The sequence below is a fragment of the Marmota flaviventris genome, chromosome 20 (assembly GCF_047511675.1).
Source record: "Marmota flaviventris isolate mMarFla1 chromosome 20, mMarFla1.hap1, whole genome shotgun sequence".
Lineage (NCBI taxonomy): Eukaryota > Metazoa > Chordata > Mammalia > Rodentia > Sciuridae > Marmota > Marmota flaviventris.
In genome coordinates this window covers 25,457,623-25,482,340 of record NC_092517.1, presented here as the reverse complement: position 1 = coordinate 25,482,340, position 24,718 = coordinate 25,457,623, and positions in this window count along the sequence as shown.

The following is a 24,718-nucleotide window of genomic DNA, read 5'->3' as shown; positions in this document are numbered from 1 at the left end:
TAAAGAAACATGGAGGGGGAGCAGTGGGAAGGGAGAAAGTGGAGTTTGTGGCTTGAGTTTGGGGAGAATGGCTCAAGGCCCAGATCCACTGCAGGGTGTCAGGGGTTGGAGCATGGCCCTGGCTGAAGGAGGCCAAAGGGCCCAGGGAAGAGGCAGGGCTACGTTTTCCAAAGGGAGCCCCCAGGCCCAAGATGCAAAATCAAGTCACCTGGCCTGAGTGAGCATCCTGGGAAGGGGATCAGGAAATCAGGCGTGGCAAAAACAGAAAGGAATAGGAAGGCAGAAGCAGGGCACAGCCTGAAGGGCTGCAGGACGGGTATGAGTGGGGTGGGGACAGGACCCCTGCAAGGACCCCAGGCAAGGGACCGAGACAAGGGTCCAGGCCAGGGGAGAGCAGGGAACACCGAGCCGGGAAGGCAGGGCTGCATTGGGGTGATTCACTAGAGGAATGCCAAGGAGAGCAGGAAAGCGGCCCCAGCAAGGGGCCCTCAGACAATATCCAGAAAAGCAGTGTGCAAGAAGGGTCACCAGAGGCTCAAATGAGAAGCCAGGCCAGGAAACCAAAAGCCAAGGGCCAGGGCTTGAGCAGGGGGCTCAGGACAGTGGATTACATTTTGGAAGGAAGGCAGGGTATCCAGCAAGTGGCAGTCAGGTTCCAGGCCCAAGGCCACCTCCAGTTTTCAGGGTTCCTAGTGCTGGACCAAGCATCCAGGGAGAGCCATGGGCCCACGCGAGGGCCAGGACATTGTTTCCCATTAGGCGCCCTGGATCAGATGAGAAACTATGGGCAGGGGCCTCACAAAGGAGGCCAGGGAAAGGAAGGGGGCCAGAAGTAGGGTGATGGGAGGGCATGATATGTGGTGGGGTGGGTGTGCATAGAGGCGAGACCCATTACCCAAGCCAGGTGTACAGGCAAGGGACCCATCCGATCAATGATGTTGGGGGCTCCAAGGAGCAGAAAACCTGTGAGTACCAGAAAAAGACACAAGGAGACTGGGAGGAAGGGGCTGCATGAGTACGAGGAGAAGCCAAGGGGATCCTAGGGCAGCCCACTGGTGGGCCCAAGCAAGGGGCCCCCTGCTCAGACCCAACATGAAGAGACAGCTTGCTATGCCAAGGGCCATGAGGAACAGGTGAACAACCAGGCCCAGGGACTTGAGCACAAAGGGTCAGGATTAGGGAGGGCTGGGTTGTGGTAGAGGCAGCATGGAAGCCTCTAGGGAAGGGACGTGATATCTCAGGGATGGGTTGGAGCAAGTCCACGTTAACTGCCAGGCCTCAAGGTTCAGGCAGTGAGGGCGACTCATGCAAGTGGCAGGGCTGTTTTCCATAGGGAGCATTCAGGGCGCAGGGGCCAGCCAATTCCGCTCCTCTGTGCCAGGTGAGTAGATCCTGAGAGAGGGACCTGGACCAAAGGATGGGGTGCCGAAGAGGGTACTGTGAGGTTATACCTGGTGTGCAGAAATGAGGGAGAGCTGCATGACCCATTCCAGCAGGACAGGGTAGGGAGAAGTGGGGGAGAGTTGGGTCCAGGCAGTGTCAGCATATCACAGTATGAAGGGATCAGAAGGGAGGCAAAGGAGGGGGCAGGCAACAGGGGCCTGGAATCAAGGCATAGGGAAAGGGTCCTAAAGAAGGGGGAGAATGGTTCAGGGTCTCAAGTAAAGAGCAGGGCCCAGTAATGGAAAGGCAAGTTCTAGCATCTGGGCCTGGGACAATGACAAGAAACATGGAGTGGGAGCACTGGACGGGAGAAAGCGGTGGCAGTGGCACACGGGGAGAACAGCTCGAGGCCCAGATCCACAGCAGGGTGTCAGGGATCAGGAGCAGGGCCCTGGCTGAAGGAGGCCAAAGGGCCCAGGAAAGGGGCAGGGCTACATTTTCCGAAGGGAGCCCCCAGGCCCAAGAGGCCCAATCAAGTCACCTAGCCCAGGTGAGCATCCTGGGAAGAGGATCAGGAAAGTGAGTGTGGCAGAGACAGAAAGGACAGAAGGGCCAAAACAGGGCACAGTCTGATGGGCCACAGGATGGGTGTGGGTGGGGTGGGGACAAGGACCCCATCAAAGATCCCAGGCAAGTGACTTAGAAGAGGGCCCAGGCCAGGAGATAGCAGGAAACGCCGACCCAGAAAGGGAAGGCTGCACTAGGGTACTGCAGTCCAGGAATGCCAAGGGGAAAAGGGAAGCAACCACAGCGAGGGGCCCTCAGAAAATGCCCACAAAAGCAGTGAGTAAGAAGGGACACCATATGCTCAAGCGAGAAGCCAGGCTAGGGAATGGAGAGTCAAGGGCTAGGGCTTGGGCATGGGGCTCAGGACAGTGGATTACATTTGTGAAGGAAGGCAGGGGATCTAGTAGGGGGCAATCCAGCTCCAGGCCCAGGGCCACCTCCAGTTTCAGGGTTCCTGGTGTAGGACCAAGCACCCATGGAGAGCAAGAGGCCCAGATGAGGGCCATGGCATTGTTTTCCATAAGGTACCCTGTATCAAATGAGAACCTATTGTCAGGGTTCTGGCAATGGAGGCCAGGAAAAGGAAGGGGGCCAGAAGGAGGATGAGGCGAGGGCATGCAAGGGTGTCATGGTGAGTGCGCATAGGGGCGAAACCCAAGACCCAAGCCAGGTGCCCAGGCAAGGGATCCACCCCATCAGTGGTGATGGGAGACCTAAGGAACAGGATACCTGTGAGCGCCAGAGAAAGGCACAAAGGGAATGGTAAGAATGTGATGCGTGAAGACCAGGAGAAGCCAAGGGGAACCTAGGTGAGCCCACTAGAGGGCCCAAATAAGGGGTTCCGAGGTCAGCCCCAACAGGAAGAGACTCCTTGCTATGCCAAGGTCCATGAGGAACATGGTCAGGGGCTCAAGCCAATGCCCAGGCCCAGGAATTGGAGCACAATGGGTCAAGGTTAGGGAGAGCTGGGTTGTGGTAGTGGCAGCATGGAAGGCTGGAGGGCAGGAGAGAGAAGGTTAGGGATTGCTCATAGTTGGGTTGGAGCAAGTCCTTGTTAAATACCAGGCCTCAAGCTTCATGCTGTGAAGAGGACTCAGGCAAGTGGAAGGGCTTTGTTTCCCATAGGGAACATTCAGGGTGCAAAGGCAAGCCAATTCTGCTCCTCTGCCCCAGGTGATTAGATCCTAAGAGAGGGAAAAGGACCAAAGTTGGGGCCAAAGAGGTACAGTGATGAGATACCTGGTGTGTGCAAGAGGGGGGGGGGTGTCAGGCTGCCAGGACCCATCTGAGCAGCATAGTCTAGGGAGAAGTGGGGAGGGAAAAGGGTCCAGGCATTGCCAGGATACCACATCATGAGGGAATCAGGGAGGAGTTACAGGAGGGGGCCAGTAAAAGGGGCCTGAAACCAATGGACAGGTCCTGGAGAAGGGCACCCAGGGGGTCAAGAAAGAAGCTAGGCCCCGTAATGGAGAGCCAAGTGCTAGCATCTGGGCCTGGGTGAATGAAAAATGACATGGTTGTCTGTGGCAGCTCTTATACCTCTGCAGCCTGGGTAGATTGGACTGGCTCCTCTGGGCAAAAGACCACTCCCACTTTGTTGTCCAGTCTACTTTGTATACTGCCTCAGCCCATGTAGAGGGGACTCACCCCTACATTAATGAGATCCCTTCGACCTTGGTGCCCAGTGGGGAGGGGTGCTTGTGTACAGCTGGAGCCAGTGTAGCAGGCACTTGACCCTCCAGGCGACATTCCTTTTTCACCTGTGTATCAGGAGGAGCTTGTATGTAGGTGCAGGCAGAGGAGCAGGGACTCACCCCTCTAGGCAAGAGACCCCTCACACCTGGGTTTGTATGGGGGGCTCCCATAGAGCTGCAGCCAGGGTAATAGGGACTCATCCCTCCAGGAGAGATACCCCACATGCAGGGTAGAAAGGACTTGCATCTTCATGAAGGAGATGCCTCCCAAATGGGTGTCTGGGGATATAGTACAACCCCCAACCAGGATAGAGGGGACTTGCGCTTCCAGGCGGGAGACCCCTCCCCTCTGAGTGTTGTGAGAATCTTGTATACCACTGCAGCCAGGTTAGAGGGGACTTGCCTCTCCAGGCAAAGACCCTTGCAACCTGGGTGTCAAGGGAAGCTCATATACCACTGAAGCCTAGGTAGAGGGCACTTTCCCTGCCAGGCTAGAGACCCCTCCCACCTGGGTGTCTGTGGGGAGGATTCTTATAACGCTGAGTCAGGGTAGCAGGGACTCACCCCTTCAGGCAAGAGACCCCTCCCACCTGGGTGTCAGGGGAGCTCCTATACAACTACAGCCAGGTTAGAGGGGACTCAAACCTCTAGTCCAAATTCCCCTCCCACCTGGGTGACTGGGGAAGCTGCTATATCTCCCAGCCAAGGTAAAGGGGACTCACTCCTCCAGTTGGGAGACAACTCCCATGTAGGTGTCCTGGGTGCTCTTGTATGGCACCAGCCAATTTAGAGGGTACTTGCCCCTTCAGGTGGGAGACCCCTCCCACCTGGGTGCTGGGGTCTTGTATAGCTTGTATACCACCAAAACCAGGGTAGAGGGGACTTGCCCCACCAGTTGGGAGACCACACCCAACTGGGAGTCTGCGGAAGCTTGTATACCTGCACAGCTAGGGTAGAGGGGATTCCCTACTCTAGGTGGGAGTCCCTTCCTACCAGGATGTCAGGGGGAACCCTTATCCCACCACAGCCCAGGTATAGGGGATTCGCCCTTCCAGGCAGGATACCCCTCCCACTTCTGTTTCTGGGGGAGCTCTCATACAGCCACAGCCAAATAAATGGGGCGCACCCCTCCAGGCGAGAGACTCCCTCCACCTGGGTGTCCAGGGGAGCTCCTATACCACCACAGGAATGGTAGGGGAAAATCGCCACTTCAGAAGGGAGACCCTGCCCACCTAGGTGTCAGATGGAGCTCATTTACCCAGCATCCCGGGTAGAGGCAAATCACACCTCCAGGCGAGAAACACCCCCACCTGGGAATGGGAGTAACTCCTATACCGCCTTAGCCAGGGTAGAGGGGACTCACCTCTCCAGGCAGAAGAACCCTCCCATCTGGGTGTCAGGTGAGCTCATATACACCAGCACCCAGGGTAGAGGCGATTTGCACCTGGATGTTGGGGGGAGCTCCTATACTTCCACAGCCAGAGAAGAGGGGACTCGCCCTCCATGCAGAAGACCACTTCCACCTACTCCTTGGGGATGGGGGTAACTCCTATACCGCCTTAGCCCAGGTAGAGGGGACTCACCCCTCCAGTCTTCAGACTCCATAACCTGGGTGTTGGGGGAGCTCCTATACCACCAGAGTCAGGGGAGAGGAAACTCGACACTTCAGGGAGAATATCTCTTCCAGCTGGTTTTCAGGGGTGTTCATATACTCCCACAAGCAGGGTAGAGGAATCTTGCCACTGGACGTGAGAGACCTCTTCCACCTGGGTGTAGGGGGAGACCAAATATATCACTGCTGCCAGGTTAGTGGGGCCTTGCCTCTCCAGGCTGGGTCCCTCCCACTGGGTTTTCAGGGGGATATAATTTACTGCAACAGCAAGGGTAGAGGGGACTCACCCCTTCAGGCGAGAGACCCATTCATCTTGGGTGTCAGAGAAAGCTAGTAAACCACTGCAGCCAGGGTAGAGGGGACTCACCCCTTCAGGCAGGAGACCCCTCCAGCTGGGTATGTGGGAGAGCTCGTATAAACAGCTGCCAGAATAGAGGGGACTCGCCCCTCCAAGCAGGAGACCCCTCCAATCTGGTGTCTGGAAGAGTTGGTAAGACTCCAAACACAAGGTAGAGGGAAGTCACCCTTCTAGGCAGGATAACCCTCCCACCTGGGTGTCAGGAGAAGCTCCTTAACTACTGGAGCCAGGGTAGAGTGGACTTGCCCATCCAGGCAGAAGACGCCACCCACCTGGGTGTCAGGTGGAGCTCATATACTCCAGCAAACAGGGTAGAGGCAATCCGCACGTCCAGGTGAGAGACACATGCCAATTGGGGATAGGGGTAACTCCTTTACCACCTTAGCCCAGATAGAGGGGTCTCACCTCCCAGTCTTCTGACCCCATAACCTGGGTGTCCGGGGAGCTCCTATACTGCCAGAGCCAGGGGAGGGGGACTTGACCCTCCAGGCAGAATAACTGTTCCGCCTGGTTGTCATGGGTGTTCATATACTCCCACAAGCAGGTACAGGGGACTCGCCACTGGATTCAAGAGACGCCTTCACTCGGTGTAGGGGGGACCTCTTATTCCACTGTAGCCAGGGTAGAGGAGCCTTGCCTCTCCAGGCCAGAGTCCCTTCCATCTTGGTATGTGGGAAGCTAATATACCACAGCAGCCAGAATAGAGGGGACTCGCCCTCCAAGCAGGAGACCCCACTCACCTGGGTATCTGGCAGATCTGGTACACCTCCTTACCAGGGTAAGGGGAAGTCACCCCTCTAGGTTTGAGACCCCTTCAACCTGGGTGTCAGGGGGAGTTGGTGTACCCGAGCAGCAAGGTTAGAGGAGACATGCACCTCCAGAGGAGAGACACCTCCCACCTGGGAATGTGGGTAACTCCTATATCACCTTTGCCAGGGTAGAGGGGACTTGCTTTTCCAGGAGGGAGACCCCTTCCACCTGTGTGGAAGCAACCAGATTAGAGGAGACTTGCCCCTCCAAGAAGGAGATTCCTCCCACCTGCGTGTCTGGGAGAGCTGGTACACCCACTCAGCCAAGGTAGAGGGCAGGAGACCTCTCCCACCTGGGTGTAGGGGAGAACTCCTATACCACTGCAGTCGGGGTAGAGGGAACTCTATTTCTCCAGACAGGATACGTCTTCTACCTGGGAGCTCCAATACTACTGCAGCAGTGTAGAGGGGACTCTAGCCTCCTGGCCAGAGTCTCCACCCAACTGGGTGTCAGGGGAGTTCCTGTACCACAGCAGCCACAGTAGAGCGGACTCCCACCTCTAGGAGGGAGACCCCTCCCACCTGGGTGTCAGGGTGTGATCCCACACCACTGCAGCAAGGATAGAGTGGACTTGCCCTTCCAGTCGGGTGACCCCTCCCACCTGGGTGTCTGGGTGAGCTCATATACATCCACACACAGGGTAGAGGGGACTCGCATCTCCAATCAGGATATCACTCCATCCTGGTTGTCCGGGAGAGCTTGATTACTTCAACAGTCAGGGTAGAGGGGACTCGCCCAAACAGGCGAGAGACCCCTCCCACCTGGGTCTCCAGGGGAGCTCCTATACTTTCACAGCCAGGGTAGAGGGAACATGCCCCTACAGGTGCAAGACCTCTGCCACCTGGGTGTACTGGGAGCTCTTGTATGGCAAGAGGTAAAGTAGAGTTGATGGGCCCTTCCTTGTGGAATACCCCTCCCACCTGGGTGTCTTGGAGAGCTTCTATACAGCCACAGCCAGGGTAGAGGGGAATCATTTCTCCTGGCGGGAGACCTCTAAAAACTGGGTGTCTGGGGAAGATCACATATCCCTGAGCCAGTGTAGAGGAGACCTGCCACTCCAGTCTGGAGAACCCATAACCTTGGTGGGGGGGCCTCCTATGCAGCCAGAGCCAGGGGAGAGTTGACTAGACCCTCCAGTCGGAATATCCCTTCCATCTGGTTGTCATATAATGTTCATATAATGCCAGAAGTAGGGTAGAGGGGACTCGCCACTGGAGACCCCTAATGCCTGGGTGTAGGGCGGACCTCGATACCACTGCAGCCAGCATAGAGGGGATTCGCATCTCCAGGCTGGAGACCCTCCAGCCTGGGTGTCAGGCGGAGATCCTTGACTACAGCAGCCAGGGTGGAGGGGACTCGCCCCTCCAGGTGAGAGACCCATCCAACCTGGGTGTCAGGGAAAGCTAGTAAAACACTGTAGCCTGGGTAAAGGGGACTAGCCCCTTTAGGTGGGAGGACCCACCCATCTGGGTATGGGAGGGGAGCTCATATACCACAGCAGCCAGAAAAGAGGGGACTTGCCCCTCCAAACAGGAGTCCCTCTGATCTGGGTGTCTGGGAGAGCTGGTACACCCCCTCAGCCAGGGTAGAGGGAAGTCACCCCTCTTGGCCATCAACCCCTCCCACCTTGGTGTAAGAGGAAGCTCCTTAAATGCTGCAGCCATGGTAGAGTGGACTCGTTCCTCCAGGTGGAAGACATTTTCCACCTGGGTGTCAGGTGGAGCTCATATACCCCAGCAGCCAGGGTAGAGGCAACTCGAAACTCCAGGAGAGAAACACCATCTACCTGGGAATGGGAGTAACTCCTATACCCCCTTAGCCTGAGTAGAGGGGACTTGCCACTCCAGGCAGAAGACCCCTCCTATCTGGGTGTTTGGAGGACCTCCTATACCCTCACAGGCAGTGTAGAGGAGAATCACCCCTCCATTCAGGAGACCCATATCTTGGGTGTCAGGGGAGCTCTTATACAGCCAGAGCCAAGGGTGTGGGGACTAGACCCTCCAGGCAGCAGATCCCTTCCACCTGTTTGTCAGTGGAGTTACTATGCTGCCATAGCAGGGTAGAGGGGACTCGCCACTGAAGGCAGGAGACCCCTCCCACTTGGGTGTAGGGGGGACCTCTTATACCACTGCAGCCAGGGTAGAGGGGACTAGCCTCTCCAGGATGAAGAACCTCCCACCTAGGTGTCAGGGGGTGATCCTTTACTTCCTCAGCCAGGGTGGAGGGGACTCGACCCTCCAAGGGAGAGACCCATCCAACCTGTTTTTCAGGGAAAGCTAGTAAAACACTGCAGCCAGGGTAAATGAGACTCCACTTCAGGAGGGATACCCCTCAAATCTGGGTATGGGGAGGACTCATATACCACAACAGCTAGAATAAAGGGGGCTCACCCCTCCAAGCAGGAGACCCCTCCCATGTGGGTGTCTAGGAAAGCTGGTACACCCTCTCAGCCAGGGTAGAGGGAATTCACCCCTCTAGGCTGGAGTCCCCTCCACCCTGGGGGTCAGGGGAAGCTCTTTAACTTCTGAATCCAGGGTAGAGTGGACTCGCCCCTCCAGGCAGAAGCCTGTTCCCTCCTATGTGTCAGGTGGAACTCATATATCCCAGCAGCCAGGTTAGAGACACCTCGCACCTCCAGGCAAGAAATACCTCCCAGCTGAAAAAGGGGGTAACTCCTATACCCTCTTAGCCCTGGTACAGGGGACTCGCCCCTCCAGGCAGGAGACCCTCTCACCTGGGTGTCAGGGAGAGCTCTTATGCCACTGCAGTCATGGTAGAAGGTACTTTCCCCTTCAGGTTTGGAGAACCCTTCCACTTCGGTTTCTGGGGAGCTTTTATACTACTGCAGGTGGAATAGAGGGAAGTCTACCCTCCAGACAGGAGACCTCTTCCACCTGGGTGTCCTGGGGAGGTCTAATACCACTACAGCAGGGTACAGGGTACTTTAGCCCCCTGGCTGGAGACTCCTTCCAATTGGGTGTCAGGGGAGTTCCTATACCACAGCAGCCAAGGTAGAAGGGACTGGCACCTCTACACAAGTGGAAGGGTTTGACTATGATGTGGAAACCGAGGGCAGAGCAAAGGGTACCCAGTGGAGTGCACTAAGGGGCACAAGCAAGGGACCCCAGGTAATCCCCAATGTGAAGTGACACCTTGCAAACCACACAACACAGGAAACACAGTCAAGGGCTCAGTTAAGCAGCCAGGTCTGGAAACTGGAGTGCGAAACGTCAGGGTTAGGGAGGGCAGGGTTGGGGAAAGGGCATCATGGAAGGCTAGATGGTAGGGGATAGAAGGGTGATGATGGCTAAAGGGAAAGTCAGTGGAAGGCCCAAGTCCACTGCAAGGTGTCAAAGATTGGAAGGTGAGGGGGGCACAGGTGAGGGACAGGGCTGGAATTCACACAGGGAGACTTCAGGGCCCAGAGGCCAGCCAATTTCACTCCTCTGCCCCAGGAGAGAAGAACCTCACAGAACACCAGGATCAAAGGAGGGCCAAAGAGGGCACTGTGAGGGGATACCTTGTGTCTGGAATTGGGGGTGGGTTCGGTGGGTAGCCAGGACCCCTTCGAGGATCCCAGGCTAGAGAAAAACAGGGAGAGGGGAGGGTCCAGGCAGTGCCAGGATACTGCAGTACAAGGGGAACATAAGGGAGGCCCAGGAGGGGGCCAGAAAATGGGCCTGAAATCAAGGGACAGGGACAGGATCCTCCAGAAGGGCACCCATGGGTTCATACAAGGGAGGAGGCCATGGAATGGAGAGCCAAAGGGCAGGACCTAGGCCAGTGTTTCGTGAAAACAGACAGGGCTGGGGAGGGGAAGCAGAATAAAAATGGGAGCAGGTGGCACAGAGAGGAGGGCTCAGAGACCAGGTCCACAGTTGGGTGTCAGCATTGGGGAGTAGGGCCTGGGCAAATGGAGGCCTAAGGGCCCAGGAAAGGAACAGGGCTACATTTTCCTAAAGGAAGCTGGAAGGGCCAAAAGGCCAGGTCATTTCCCCAGCCCTGGTGTGTATTCTAGCAAAGGTATCAGGAAAAGGTACGAGGAAGGGACAGGGACAACAGGAGGTCCAAAGAAGGGCACAGCAGAAGAGGCCAGAGGATGTGTCTTGTTAGGTTGGGGACCAGGACCCAAGCAAAGAGACACGGCAATGGACCTAGATGTGGTCCCATTCCAGGACAGAGCAGGAAAGGGTAGGACCAGGTAGGTGGGCAGCACTAGGGTTCTGCAAGGAAGGGAAGCCAAGGGAAGCAGAAAATCGCCCCAAGCGAGGGACGCAAAGTCAAAGCCCAGGGATGCTGGGAGCAAGAAGGGGCATTGGAGGTTCCAGGGAGGAGCCAGGACAGAGAATTGTGATTGAGATCCAAGAGCCCAGGCTTGGACAGGGGGCTCAGGACAGTATACAGGGCTGGGGAGGGATGTAAAAGGATCTGAGAGGTGACAAGCAGGTTCAAAGCCCAGGGCCACTGCCAGGTGTCCAAGTTCCATGTTCAGGACCAAAGGCCAAAGGAGCGTGAGGGGCCCAAGTGAGGGGCAGGGCTCTGTTCCCATAAGGTGCCTGGCCCAGATGAGAATCCAAAGACATTGAACTGGCAAAGGGAGCCTGGCAAAGGACGGGGCTCAGGAAGAGGGCCACAGAGGGCACGGTGTGGGGTTACAGTGATTGCTGATAGGGTCCAGTGCCAGAACCCAAGCAAGGTGCCCAGGCAAGGGGCTCACCCGACTGACCAAAAATGAGGGACCAACAGAGCAGGAGGCTCCTAGTTGTGCCCAGGTAAAACACAAATGTATGGAAGAAATGGGAGACATGAGAAGGAGGAGTCAGCTGGAAACACAGGGTAAACTAAGAGAAGCACGCTAGGGGGCCTAAAACAGAATGACACCAGGAGAAGCCACAATCAATGCCATGCAACTCAGGTATGCAGTCAGGGGCTCAGATGAAGGTTCAGGGTCAGGGAGGCCTTGTTGGGGTTGCAGCAGCATTGAAGCCTAATGGCAGGTGAGGGAAGGGAGGGAATGGTGCAGGGCATGTCTGGTGCAAAGCACATTTCCACTGCCAGGTGTCATGTTTCTGGCAGCGAGGGGGATCAGGCAAGGGGCAGGGCTGTGTTTCCATAGAAAGATTTCAGGATGTAGAGGCCAGTAGTCTGTCTTGTGTAAGTAGATCCTTAGAGAGGGACCAGAAGCAAAGGAGGGCCAAAGGAGGGGACTGTGAGGAAATGCTTTTCGTCCAGACAAGGGGGGTGGTGGCTGGGGAGTAAGGACCCAATCAATGAGCCCAGGCTAGGCAGAAGCAGTGGAGAGAAGAGTCCAGGAAGTGGCAGGATACCACAGCACAAGGAAAACAGAAGGGAGGCATAACAGGGCCCCGAGTTAGGGGCCTGAAATCAAAGTACATGAGTAAGGTCCTCGAGAGGGCAGAGTCTCAAGCAAGGAGACAGGCCTAGGTACAGAGAGCTAAGTGCAAGGGCTGGGGCCATGGGAACATGAAAATGTAAAGTCCTGGTTAGGGGAAGAAGTGGAGGAAAGGAGCTGGTGGTGCAAAGGAGGGAGGTTCAAGGCCAAGGCCCACTGCAGGGTGTCAGTGTCCAGGAGCAGGGCCCGAGTTGAGGGAGGCCAAATGGCCTATACAAGGGGAAGGGCTACATTTAACAAAATGGAACCTACAGGGCCAAGAGGCCAGGTCCAGTCTCCTGGCCTGGATGAGTATCCTGGAAAGGGATCAGGAAAATGGGCCTGGCAGCAACAGGGGCTACAGGAGGGTTAAAGGAGGCCACAGCCTTTAGGGACAGAGGAACAGCCAAGGGCTGGGGAACAGGTCTCAGGTAAGTGGACAAGGGTGGGTAGGGCCAGCTGGTGATCCAGCAGGAGGGAGGCAGGATCCAAGCCCAGGGCCACTGCCAGCTTTCAGGGTTTCTGTGGCAGTACCAGGAACCCAGGGAGAACAAAGAGCCCAGGCCAGTGGCAGGGATCAGTCTCCTATAATGTACACTGGCACAGATGAGAATCCAGGGCCAGGAATTCGGCAATGGTGGCTAGCAAGAAAAGGGGGCCAAGAGGAAGGCTACAATAGGGCTTGACGCGAGGTCACAGTGGGTGTGGAGAGGGGCAAGAGCCAGGAAACAAGCAAGGAGTCCATGCAAGGGACCAACCTGACCCAAGATGATGAGAGACCCAAGAAGCAGGGGACCACACAAGGGGAAACCAGTGAAGGGGAGGAAGGGGCAATGCGAGGATGAGGAGACAGCAGTAGGGCAGGCAGCACAAGGGGTATTTAGGGGAGCAAAGTAGGGGCACAAGAAAGGGGCCCCTGCATTCAACCCAACATGAAAAGACACCACACGAAGCCACGTGACTCTATGCCACAGGATGAATGAAGACAGTCAGGGGCCCAGGCAAGGAGCCAGTCCCGAAGACTGGAGTGCAAAGGGTCAGGGTTCTAGAGGGATGAGTTGGGGTAGGGGCAGCATGGAAGGGGAGAGGACAGAGTAGGGAAGAAAGTGATCTAGCAGAGTAACGTCTGCACAAGGCCCACATCCACTGCCAGGTGTCAGGGTTCGAGCAGCCAAAGGGGCCCAGGTGAGGAGCTGGATTCTGTTTCCCATAGGAGCCTACAGGGCATAGAGGTCAGCAAATTCCACTCCTCTGCCTCAGGTAAGTAGATCTTTAGGGAGGCACCTGGAACACGGCTGGGCTACAGAGGTAGGAAAAGGAGAGGGGAGATGGTGGTGCATTGGTAGGAAGGATCAAGGCCCAGGTTCATGGCTAGGTGTCAGGATTGGGGAGCAGGACCTGGGTTGAAGGAGGCCAAAGGGCCCATGCAAGGGGCAGGGCTACTTTTTCTCTTAGGGATGTAGAAGTGCCAATAGGCCAGGACCACCTCCCTGGTGTGGGTGTAAATCCTGGGAAAGGGGTAAAGAAAGGGGGCTTGACAGGGACAGGAACGAAAGGAGGGGAAAGAATTGCACAGTGGGAATGGCCCGAGGATGTGTGCTTGTGGGGTAGAGCCTGGACCCCAACAAGGAGCCCAGGTTAGGGACCTAGAGGAGGGCTCATGCCAGAAGAATACAGGGAAGGGCAGGGCTGGGCAGGCAGGCGGCAATAGTGGACTGCAGTGCAGGAACACCAAAGGGAGCAGGGAAGCAGCCCAAGCAAGTGGCACACAGTCAATGCCCAGGCACACTCTGGGCAACAAGGCTATAAGAGGCTCAAGAAAGGAGCCAGCACAGGGAATGTAGAGGCAAGGGCTGGGGCTGGGGCAGGAGGCTCAGGACAGTGGACAAGACTTGGGTGGGGAGACACGGGATCCAACACGGGAAGGCAGGTACATGCCAGGGCCACTGCCAGGTGTCAAGTTTCCAGGTGTAGGACCAAGCACCCAGAAAGAACAAGGGACCCAGGTGAGGGGCTGGGCTCTGTTTCCCAGATTAGAATCCAGGGCCAGAGACCTGGCAAAGGAGACCTGTCAAGGAAGGGAGACAGGAGAAGTGTGACAGAAGTGCATGTTGGGGGGTCCTGGTGGGTGCTCAGAGGGGTGAGACCCAGGTCTCAAGCCAGCACCCCAGTAAAGGGACCCACCCGACTGATCATGAATGAGAGAACCAAAGAGAAGGAGACCCACATGCACCAGAGGAATTTGTAAGGGGAAGATGAGGAAGGGATTGCACAAGGACCTGATTACAGAGAAAAGAACAAGGGGCACCTAGGGGAGCCCGCTGGTGGGCACAAGCAAGAGACCTGTAGGTCAGACCCAACACAAAGAGACTCAATGCTATGCTAAAGGACATGAGGAAAGTGGGTCAGGGTCTCAGGCGAGCAGCCAGGCCCTGGTGTTGAAAGCCACAAACAAATCAAGATGGCGCCTGACACTTTGCCAGAAGGAGTGGTTTGAGAAGTAATTCCAGCGAGCCATTAAGATGATGGAGATTCCTTAATGACTGACTGCTGTATATAATGATGTTAATCAAGTTAAGCTGTGTATAATTATTAAGATGATGAGGATTCCTTAATGACTGATTGCTGTAACTGGAGGATGCTAAATTGAAGCAAGCTGGGTATTCAGTTATGTATATGTAACTTTGCTGTCCTACAATAAAGCGGCTCCCTCTGTATCAACCTTCACAATTTGCTTGTCACCCCCCAGTTATTTTGCCCAGCCAGTCGGACTGCGGCAGATGGTGGCCTATAAAGGGAGCCCTGGGACGCTTGGGGGTAAGTGACAGGGAAAAGCTGCCCATCCCTAGAGACAGATAGGATGGGAGCAAATCTGCTCATTCCTAGAAGCAGATAGGGCTAGAGGAAGAATGGTCATTTTAAGAAAATGGAGAAGGTTGATACAATATATTTGTGTCTTGTTTTGTCTTGGTGTGTTGTATTATATTTGTTATGAAAATATGGAAGGGGTGTTCAGTAAATTGTTGAAGGAAGGAGGCACCCCAGTGAAACCAAGAACAGTTAGTGCATACGTTGATAAAAGCCCAGGAACTCTAGTCAGAAAGAGGAAGAAAGTTCAGAGGAGGAAAGATTATCAGGGAAAAAGTTACAACAAAAGGCTGCTATTAATCTCTTTTCATTACAGGAGGGTGGGGCGGCGGGGCAGCTGCCACTTGTGCAAGCCGGTCACAGTACAGCAGGGACAATTCCTGGGACAATCTGGGGCTGCTCCAGACGCTGCAGCTGGCAGGGTGGATGCGCCTGGCAACACTGAAGTTTGGTCATTTCCAATGTCAATAACTACAATGGTTCTCCCACACCTGGAGGCTAATGAATAATGAGTACCATTAAGGCCTATTTCAAATGTAAAAATCCTTGAGATAATGTACTAAATTGTTCAGAAGGTTATTTTATTAGTGACTGCTGGAATGCTACAGGATTTTCTTTAGCCATAATTACCTGCAGTTCCTGCCTTTGTCCCAGTGCTGGTGAGGAAGTGGGTGGAGGGATTTCCAGTGTTGCTGAGAAACAGACGAGACTTCAGATCAACCTAGCTGCCTGCAGAAGTTACCTGGACTGTGATTTAATTACCTGGACTGTGAACTTACCTGGACTGTGATTTACCTGGACTATGTGTTACTTATATGCATCGTGAACTATCTGTTGATGCAAAGAATTGTGATAGTACCGGGGTGTCTTTGCTGATGGTGTCATCTGTGGTGCAATTTTTCCAAGGGCTTCTTCTTTTTTTTATTGGTTGTTCAAAACATTACAAAGCTCTTGACATATCATATTTGGAGCCATCAATTCGCTTGGTATCGTGGCAATTTGTATCCTCCCTTTCTGCTTGTAGCAGATTATTTATGGTGTTTGTGTAAATCCACAAGTATGGCTGAGTGTTTTGGGCCGATAGTCAAAGATGGGTAAGGTCCAATTGCAATGGTACCAATCTAAGACAGGAGGCTGACGATTTGAGGTCAGACCATCCAATGATGGGTAAGGACCATATGTAGTATTGGACAACCTAAAACAGGCAAGGTCTCTTAGCCACATACTTGGTTTTTAATTAAACAAAAGTGGGGAGATGTTGAAAGCCATAGAGAAGTCAAGAAGGCGCCTGGCACTTTGCCAGAAGGAGTAGTTTGAGAAGTAACTCCAGCGAGCCATTAAGATGTTGGAGATTCCTTAATGACTGACTGCTGTATCTAATGATGTTAGTTAAGTTAAGCTGTGTATAATTAATAAGATGATGAGGATTCCTTAATGACTGATTTGATTGCTGTAGCTGGATGATGTTTAATTGAAACAAACTGTGTATTCAGATATATATATATATATATATATATATATATATATATATATATATATATATATATATATATATATATATATATACATTTGCTGTCCTACAATAAAGCAGCTCCCACTGTATCAACCTTCACAAGTTGCTTGTCACCCGCCAGTTATTTTGCCCAGCCAGCCGGACTGCGGCACACTAGAACTGGCTGTGTTTCCCAATGGGAGTGTTCAGGGTGCAGAGGCCAGCCAATTTTGCTCCTCTACCCCAGGTGAGAAGATCCTCAGAGAGAGACCTGGACCAAAGAAGGGGCAAAAGTGGGCACTCTGAGGTCATACCTGTGGTGCTGAGTTTGGGGTGGGGTGGTTGGGCAGCCAGGTGTCATTTGAGGAGCCCAGGCCAGAAAGAAACAGGGGGAGCAGAGGGTCTGGGCAGTGACAGGATACCTCAGCATACATAAGGTAAACAGAGAGGAGTAACAGGACGGGGCAGGTTAAAGGAGACTGAAACCAAGGGACAGAGACAGGGTCCTTGAGAGGGGTGGCCAGGGACTCAAGCAAGGAGACAGGCCCAGTAATGGAGAACTAAGGGCTAGCACCTGGGCCTGGGGGAATGAAAATGGAAATGGTTGTCTGTGGGAGCTCTTATACCTCTGCATCCTCAGTTGAGCAGACTGGCTCCACCAGGCGAGAGAAGACTCCCACCTTGGTGTCCAGGCTATCTTGTATTCTGCCTCAGCCTTTGTAGAGGGGACTTGTCCTTCCAGGCAAGAGACCCCTCCCATCAGGGTTTGTAGGGTGGGCTCCTATACAGCCGCAGCCAGGGTAACAGGGATTCACCCCTCCATGTGGTAGACCCCTTTCACATATATGTCTGAGGGAATTCACATACCTCCACATGCAGGCTTAAGTGGACTCAACCCTTCAGTTGGAGATCCCTTCCTCCTGGATGTCTGGGGAAACTCCTGTACTCCACAGGCAGGGTAGATGAGACTCACCCCACAAGGCAGGAGACACCTCCTATCAGGGTGTCAAAGGAGCTAGTACACCACCCCCACCAGGATAGAGGTTACTGGTGCCACCAGGTGGGAAACCCCTCCCACCTGGGTGTCTTCGGGACTTGTATCTCACTGCAGCCAAGTTAAAGTGGACTCACCTCTCCAGGCGAAGACCCCTCCCACCTGGGTGTCCAGGGGAGCTCTTATACCACTGCATCCAGGGTAGAGGGGACTCACCCAGCCAGGATGGAGACGCCTCCCACCTGGGTGTTAGGGGAGCTCATATACCTATACTGCCACAGCCAGGGTTGCAAGGATTTGCCCCTCCAGGCGAGAGACCCCTCCCACCTGTATGTTAGTGGAGCTCCTATACCCAGGCAGCCAGGTTAGAGAGGACTCACTCCTCCAGTCAGTAAATCCCTCCCACTTTGGTGTCTGGGGGAGTTCCTATACCTCCCATCCAGTGTAGAGGGGACTCGCCCCTCCAGTCAGGAGATGCCTCCCACGTGGGTGTCCTGGGAGCTCTTATATGGCAACAGCTAAAGTAGAGGGGGTCTGTACTCCAGGTGGGAGAACACTCCCATCTGGCTGCTTTGGTGAGCTTCTATACTACCAAAGCCATGGTAGAGGGGACTTGCCCCTCCAGACGGAAGACTCCTCCAATCTGGGTGTCTGAGGAAGCTTCTATCCCTGCACAGCTAGGGTAGAGAGGATTTGCCCCTTCAGGAGAGATACCTCTCCCACCTGGGTATCAGGGAAAGCTCTTATATCAAAATATTAAGGGTAGAGGGGATGCACCCCTCTAGGGGAGAGACTTCTTCCACCTGGGTGTCCAGGGGGCTCTTATACTGCCACTGGAATAGTAGGGGAGTCTCGCAACTCCAGGCAGGAGACTCCTCCTGACTGGGTGTCAGGGAGAGCTATTATACTTCCCCAGCCAGGGTAGAGGGGACTCACCCCTCCAGGCGGGAGACTCAACCACCTGGGTGTGGGTGGGGGAGCTCACATATAACTGTAGCCAGGGTAGTGGGGACTCACCCCTTCAGGGAGGAGGCCCCTCCCAATTGGGTATCACAGGGAGCTTGTATAACACGTTAGCCAGGGTATAGGGGATTTGCCCCTCCAGGCCAAAATCTCCTCCCACCTCAGTGTCAGGGGAGGTCATATACCACAACAGCAAGAATAGAGGGGACTCCTCCTCCAAGGAGGAGCCCCTCCCACCTGGGTGCCTGGGAGAGCTGGTACACCCCCTCAACCAGGATAGAGGGGAGTCACCCCTCAAACCAGGAGACCCCTCCCACTTGGGTGACAGAGAGAGCTGGTCCACACCCTCATCCAGGGTAAAGGAGATTCACCCCTCTAGGCAAGAGACCCCTCCTACCTGGGTATCAAGTGGAGCTGGTGTACTTCTGTAGCCAGGGTAGAATGGACTCACCCCTCCAGGCAGAAGTAAATCTCTGCTATGATTTACATTAGATTTGAGAGTTGGAGAATTCCAGCAGCCAAGATTCTACACTGGGAGATAACAAAATATCCCTGCATCTTAAAGCACCAGAGGAACTATGTATGCTCCCCTTACCTAAATGATAGTTCCCCCTAGGGGCTTGAGGACACCATCTTTGGAACAGTACTGGACTCTGACTTAAAGGCCCATATGTATCCAGAAAAAGTTCAAATACTTTGGTTACCATTTGACTCAGCAACACAACAGACAATAGTCACTGGGTCTCAAAAGAAACAGGAAATCCGCTAAATTGCATTCCTTTCAACCTGCCCTCAGACTAGAGAACTTTTTTGGGCTACCAGATTCAGCTGTACGTGGATCCTCAACTTTTAGTAATAGAAAACCACTCTGTGAAGCCATAAAGGAAGAAGAATGGGATCCTCTAATATTTGGGCCACCTAAGAAAATGACCTCTGATGACTTTAAACAAGAACACCCAGTGCATCTGGAATAGGGGTCTCTGACCTCACAAAGCTTTACTTTGTTTATGTCCAGGAACAGTGTGGAATGGCTCTAGGCGCCTTGGCATGGACATCTGTCCAAAGAGTTGGGCTCTGTAGCCCAAGACAGGCCACCATTTTTTACAGGCCACAGATCTTCTGGTGTTGGAAGCTGATAAACTGGCTATGGGACAAAAATTGTTTTTCAGGGTTCTTCATTCATTGTTGGCATTGGTAGAGTACAAAGGACAACATTGGTTGATTAATGGTCAATACCAAGGCATGTTATGTAAAAACACATGTATCTATGAGGAAGTCATCCAGACTCTGAACCCAGCAACCTTGCTGCCCATTGGACCTGGGCAACCTGATCACAACTGTATTGAAGTCATAGATGAAATATTCTCCAGCAGACCACAACTGGCAGAACAGCCCTCAGGGACCCTGATGTTGAGTACTTCACAAATGGAAGCAGTTTTATAAAAGATGGTGTATGTTCTGCTGGATATCCATGGTCACTCTGGACTCCACAGTTGAGGCAGAATCTCTGCCTCAAGGAACCTCAGCAAAAAAAAAAAAAAAAAAAAAAAGCAAAACATATTGCTTTGACTCAAGCATCTCAGTTGACAGCAGAAGTCTGTGTGGATATTTACATAGAATCAAAATATGCATTCTCTAACCTTCATGTTCATAGGGCCTCATGTAAGGAAAAGGGGTTCATTAACTCAGGAGAAAAAAAAAAGCATGATGTAGGGGCAAGAAATTCTTAAATTTTGGATGCACTGTGGGCTTCCAGGAAAGTTGTGATTATATATTGCCATGGTCATCGAAAGGGAAACACTGTGGTTTCTCAGGGAACCCCGAGAGCTGACAGAAAGGCCAGGTTAGCTGTCTGCAAGAAAAGAGAAGAAAATCCAGTTCCAGGTTTAAAGGCTGCCCTTCTGCCTGGCCTAATATGTAACAAAATTTGATCCAATATACTCCCAACATGAACGAAAACTGAAAAAAATAATTTCTTCCAGGAGGATGATGGAGATATTGTGATGGGTGGCATAGCCATCCCAGAGGTTCTAGCTCCTGCCTTTATCAAAGAGTTCCACAGAAGAACACATTGGACATACAGCAATGTTAGACAGTTCTGAGTCAACATTTCTATGTCTCCTGGCTCACAAACTTCACCTGGATATTCTGAAAACAAAGTGACGTTTGTGCTCACAACAATCCTTGTCAGGGGCCAGAGCTCCCACCAGGAATCCAAACTATATGAGGACCACCTTTTGAAGACTTGTAAGTAGACTTCAATGAACTACCATGCTCATGGGGCTATAAGTAACTTTTTGGTTTTTGTGTTTTCCTACTCTTACTGGGTGGAAGACTTTCCCACCCACCCTGAAAAAGCTAGGGAGATAACCAGAATGCTTGTCAGGGAAATTACTCCAGATTGTTTATCCCAATAACTGTTGGCTCAGACAATGGGCCAGCTTTTGGGCAGAGGTAATATGATTACTGACCAAGAATTTAAACATCAGATGGAAGTTACGTACTGCCTATAGGCTATGGAGTTCTGGTAAAGTTCAAAGGATGAACAGGACTTTAAGTCCCAATTGGGTAAGCTGTTTCAGGAGACCCAATTACATTGTGATAAACTTCTCCCTGTGACACTGTTTAGGATTAGATTCACTCTCACTAGGAGGACTGGATTCTCTCCTTATAAGATAATGTACGTGAGACCCCCTTTTATTAGGAGACTATTGGTAGACTTAAGAGAGATAGGAGAATTCACCCTGAAAAGGTGAATTTTCCCTAAGGCTTTAGGCCTTAGGGAAAACTTTACAGGTTCTCAACCAATGGGTTAGAGAAAGAGTGTCACTAATTTTGACCACAGGTGCACACTCCTTCAAGCCTGGAGATTGATTCTGGGTCAAAGAATGGACTATTCAAACACCTAAAGTTCTTTGGAAGGGCACTTTCTCTGTCATTTTATCCATCCCAACTGCAGTCAAGTTTGCAGAAATAGGTCCCATGATTGACTACACCAGACTCAAGCCTGCACCTGTGGACTGGGTGTGCACTTCATATCCTGCTACACCCTTAAAGTTGACTGTCTGGAAAAAAAATGAGGACCAGAGAAGCTTGAGGGTTAGAAGGACAACAGCCTTGTTCCAGTCACTCAGGAAGCTGACTGGTGTATGGACAGCCGAAGCTTGAAGAGACTACTGCCCTGCTTCAGCCACAAGGAAGAGAATGGCTGATCAATGCCCTGTGGAGGATAAACTTCCTACCAGGACTAATGAACACTTTCAACCTCTATGATACTTCTTATACTATAATGCAGTGCCACCCCTTGCTTCTAGATATATAAATAATTCTCTGGGTTTTGCTACTGGTTTTATAACAGTAACTTCTACTGACTGGACACTGGGTAAAAAAATCATGTATACTTTTTTATCTTGCTTATATAAATTTGAAGGATTTATTTATTGTTATTAGTTTTGCTTTGTTATTTTATGCTATTTAACTGATGTTAACAAAAACGTTAGTCTATTATTTTGTTTGGTTTTCTTTAATAATCTTAAGAGGTTCTGTTCTATTCCTATTCCAACCATGGAAATCATGTGAACCATATGTCAAGACAATCCACTATAATCAAGAGGTGATAAAACATATATTTAGGACTTGTCCTGCCAGAGGAATGCAATGGATTGATGACTGTTTGGAAAGACAAAAAAGGTCCATTGGGAAGTAACTTGATTTAGGAGGTCACCAATCATGGGGTGAAGATAACTAGCCACCCAAAAGGATCATTGCCACTTATGGTCCTGCTACCTGGGCACACAATGGAAGTTGGAGTTATAGAACTCCTATTTACATGTTAAACAGAATTATTCATTTACAAGCTGTACTCGAAATTAGTATTAATCAGACTGCCACAGCCTTACACCTCCTAGCCACAAAACAGTGCTGATGTGAGTGCCTAACTATTAAAACCGCTTGGCATTAAATTATTTACTGGCTGAGGAAAGAGAAATATGTGGAGATTTCAACAGCTCAGATTGTTGCATCCAAATGGATGACGATAGACAAACAGTTAAGAATATAGTCAAAACACAAGATAAATAGCACATATGCTAGTACATACCTAGAAGGGCGTTCAACTTTGGGTCCCAAACACGCTTTTGGTAGATGGTTGTCAACCCTTGGTAGATTTAAATGCTTAACTGCTCTAGTGGGAATTCTGCTGTTAATCTGTTTATTGCTCCCATATTTAGCTACACTGTGCATTGAAACTTATGGGTTCTCTATGGAAGCTGCTTTTGAAAACATGACAACAACTAAGGTTTTGACATTATTTAAGGCCTTAAGCCAATATAATCGTAATGATGCTCTTAAATTTAAAGGATTAATTTATGGTCAGCATCATAAAAGGGGGGAATTTAAGTGACACCCCTTTTCTCCACAGAAGAGCCTTACTTGGTATTCTGAAAAAAACTTCACCATGGCTGAGTTTAGGAATGTCAGCAAAAGAGGCTCTGAAAAAGAGTTCAATGTAGATAAAATTCCTATTTTCCTGTGGCCATGTTTTACTTGGCCACTGGCCGAGAAGATACCAGCACTCCAGGTGCTGGGCATCCCTTTACTAGTTTTTAGCAAACATATCCTGAATAGTAGTTTGTAGAAATGTGCAAACAAGGCCTCTGGCCTTGAGCTGGGCCTCACAGAGATGTCTACATATTTTAAGATATGTTACCAACTGGGCTTCATGGTAACAACTGGCAAGGAGAGGAAAAATGGAAAAAAAGAAGCTCTACCTACTTAGGTGTTGTCCTTGAAGTGTTAACTTGCCCAAAACAGTGACAGAAAAAGCTTCTTTCATGTGAACTTTTTCAGACTGTGAACTTCTGAGCCCCTCCCCTTACATGCTGGGTATTATATTCTGAAACTTCCTGAAATTGGGGTTCAGGGGATTGATTACAGCAAAAGCTATGTCCTCTGAGCCTGGCTGCAGCCAACAATACTGTTTCCTGTTATGTTTGGTGCCTTGCCTCATTTGACCCTATAACAGTACTGTGCTGTCCTAGCATTGCCCAAACTTTCCCCTCTCACTGCTTCTCTCTAGGCTGGGCTTCAATAATGAGTCCTGGCTCCCCACTGAACCCCCAATTCTGGACACAAGGTACCCCTCACAGTGCCCTCCTTTGGCATTCCTTTGATCTAAGACCCTCTCTGGGGCCGCTTCTCTGCTCCCCTTGGCTTCCCTGTACTACAGTACCCTTGTGCAGGCCTGCCTTCCTGGGACAGCGTTCCCTGCTCTTCCCTGGCCTGGGCCTTCATCTAGGTCCCTTGCCAGGGCTCCTTGCTGGGATCTTGGCCCCCATCCCACTCACACACGACCTGCGGCCCTTCAGGTTGTACCCTCCTTTGGCCCTTGGGTCCACGAATGGGTCCTGGCAGCCTAACCCCTGCCACCTCCCCTAACCAGGTATCCTCTAACAGCACCCTCTTTGGCCCCTCCTTTGGTCCAGGTCCCTCTCTGAGGATTCCTGACTTGGGGCAGAGAAGTGGAATTGGCTGGGCTTTGCGTCCTGAAAGTTCCCTATGTGAAACACAGCCCTGCCACTCCCCTGAGTCCCCTTCACTCCCTCAACCTTGAGGCCTGGCATTTAACATGTACTTGCTCCAACCCAGCCCTGAGCAATCCCATCCCTTACCTGCCCTGCCCTCTCACCTTGCATGCTGCCCCTACTGCAATCCAGCCCTCCCAAACCTGGAATTTGCACTCCATTCCCTGGGCCTGGTCATTCACTTGAGCCCCTGACTGCATTCCTCATGGCCCTTGACATAGCATATAGTCTTTTTATATTGGGTTTGACCTGAGGGCCACTTGCTTGTGCCCACCAGTTGGCTCCCCTAGGTGCCTCTTGGCTTCCCCTAGTCTTTCCAGAGTCCATTTCTCCTCTTCCCCTTGTCCTTTTTTTCTGGCGCTAGTGGGACTTCGGTCTTTGGGTCCCTCATGACTATTGATCAGGTGGGTCCCTTGCCTGGGTGCCTGGCTTGGGTCCTGGCTCTTGCCCTTCCACACACCCACTCTGACCCACAGCCATGCCTTCCCATCGCCCTCCTTCTTGGGCCCTTCTTTTACCAGAGCTCCTTTGCCAGGACCCTGGCCTTAGGTTCTCATCTGATCCATGGTGTCTTATGGAAAACAATGCCCTGCCCTTCCAAATGGACCCTTGCTCTCCCTGGGTGCTTGGTCCACAACTAGGAAGCCTGAAACCTGGAGGTGGCCAAGGGCCTGTAGCCTGACTACATCCTGCTGGATCCCCTGCCTTCCCTCCCACATCTTCTTCACTGTCCTGAGCCCCCTACCCAAGCCCTAGCCCTTGGCTCTCAGTTCCCTGGCCTGGCTCCTGGCTTCAGCCTCTGGTGGCTGTTCTTGCTCACTGCTTTTCTGGGCATTCTGAGGACCCCTCACTGGGGCTGCTTCTCTGATCCCCTAGTTTCCCAGTACTACAATACCCCAGAGCAGGCCTGCCTTCCTGGCCCAGCATTCCCTGTTCTCCCCTGCCCTGGGCCATCCTCTAGGTCCCTTGCTTGGGCTCCTTGCTGGAGTCCTTGCTCCCACTC